Below are 2500 nucleotides of genomic sequence, written 5' to 3'. Positions count from 1 at the left end.
TCTAATGTAATCTATATACTTATACTCCTATTTGATATATATATGTTATGTCTTCATTTCTGCTGCTGTAAGTATTATTGTGTGTTATCTGAGATATATGTATTTATATACTGTAGACATGTATATACACTGAACAAAAATATAAATGGCAGACACTTTTGTTTTTGCTCCCATTTTTCATGAGATGAACTCAAGATCTAAAAACATTTTCTACATACACAAAATAACCATTTCTCTCAAATATTGTTCACAAATCTGAAAAAATCTGTGATAGTGAGCACTTCTCCTTTGCCAAGATAATCCATCCCAGTGGCCTTTATTGTGGCCAGCCTAAGGCACACCTGTGCAATAATCATGCTGTCTAATCAGCATCTTGATATGCCACACCTGTGAGGTGAGATGGATTATCTCGGCAAAGGAGAAGTGCTGACTATCACAGATTTTTTCAGATTTGTGAACAATATTTGAGAGAAATGGTTATTTTGTGTATAGAGAAAATGTTTTAGATCTTTGAGTTCATCTCATGAGAAATGGGAGCAAAAACAAAAGTGTTGCGTTTATATTTTTGTTCAGTGTATATATGTTCAGCTTTCTTTTATTATGTTCATACTTTATTATTATTATTATTATTATTATCTGTCCATCTAAGATAACATTACGTAGTACAGTATAACCAGCAGCCAGCATATTGTGAAGTAAATATGACTTTAGTTAGTTGGCATATTGTCTGGAAAGAGTCCTATAGTCGTCACTGCACTACAATGTGCTGTTCTGAAGCTAATTAGGTGTGAATGCTGAAGGGAACAAGTATCACTTTTTCTATTTACAGGCTTGATTAAGAAAAAAAAAAAAAGGGATAGGGATGCATGATAATTATGTCGCTATATAGTCTTAAATAGACTGTGTCGTCTGGGGCTATTCTTTCTTTAGACAAGTAACATATATTTTGGTGCATATAGAGTTATTTCCTCTGTGTGATTGTCCAAATTCCTGCTAATATTACATCACAGTGTCTGTCCCATCCGCAAGGAAATTGTCAAATTCAGTATTTATTCTACATGTCATTTGCCATTAGCGATGCAGACAGGGCTGTGGCAATTTTAGACTGCAGATGTGAATTGTGTAAGGAAACATATCTCCCAACAGCTGTGCTGTATTCAGTTAAAAACAAAAGGATGTGACAGAGGAGGATCCTGAAGAAAAGAGACAGAGCCCACGGTAACAGCTGAGTTTAACCTCTTCTACTCAACAGCTGACAGGAGTCAACAACCAAAGCTCGAAATAACCAAATGTCTGTCGTGATCCGTTCAAAAAAGACTTTAAGAAAATGTTTGGATGACAAGACAATTTTGAGCAATTAATTTGTGTCTGTTATTATACATACAAACACAATATATCACACCTCCCACTGTGATTTTCCCATTTAAGATAGCTGGACTACAACACTGCTCACGGCCACAGTCGTCACATGATCACCTACAAGAAAAGAAAATAAGTTTTAAAAGAACATTTTGCTCTGGGTACAATGTATTTAATTAATCATTTGATTCGATTTCCATCAATATTACATTTGTATATATTATCTATTTGTACCTCACTCTCCCTAAAACCTCCCCGAAGGTGGTTTCCATGAGTGGAAAGTAATGTTTGTATCTGCACTGTGAAACAGATCCGCTCCAAAAGGTCATGGTTTCTCTTTGACCCACGAGTAACTCTTCCTCCGAAATGAAGGAAAATTGAGGGCTTAAAAATTGTATTTACTCTTTTGGTCAATGCATACGTACTGTTTAGGGCTTTGTTGGATTTATTGATAATGAATCTGAACTAATTATTTTAATACACCAGTAGTTTTAGGGGTGAATGAATACAAAAAAATAGCATTCTATAACCAAGGGAACCTACTCTTGCTAAGAAATAAGTTAGAAAATACACAGAAATGTTGCAGGAAGCTTTTTTGGAAGTAAGAAACTCCATTCAAACTTAAAGCACAAGTATTACGCATTTGAAACATACTTATAATGCATTATAATTTGCATTAAGTACTGTATAGTTACAGTCATGAAAACTCTTACACAGGGGTTAAATTGAGGTTTGAGTGGGGGACTCTGTGTTGAGGTGGGTGAGGGGATTTATATTATAGAATATTACAATATGCACACCTTTTTCAAATATCCAAACCTTCAATGACTTTTAAAATGGAAATGCATCTGGTGCACTTTGAGATTAACATTGAAAGGGCTAGACTTTTTAGACATAATGACTACAAAAAGACTAAAAGGCCTTAGGCTTATTACAAGCCATAAAATTGATTGATTGATTACTTTTTTATTTTTTCAAAATGCTATACTAAAATGTTTCTCAGTATAGAGTATTTGGTGTCATACTAAAGTATGACTGTTTTAAATGTATATACATACTATACCATGTTTTTTTATATTTAAAATAAAAATTATACATCATGTTCTATGACTCGTTATTTTTAAACTACACACATTTTATT

Source organism: Gymnodraco acuticeps, unplaced genomic scaffold (genome assembly GCF_902827175.1).
Source record: "Gymnodraco acuticeps unplaced genomic scaffold, fGymAcu1.1, whole genome shotgun sequence".
Lineage (NCBI taxonomy): Eukaryota > Metazoa > Chordata > Actinopteri > Perciformes > Bathydraconidae > Gymnodraco > Gymnodraco acuticeps.
Note: the sequence above shows the minus strand (reverse complement) of the source record.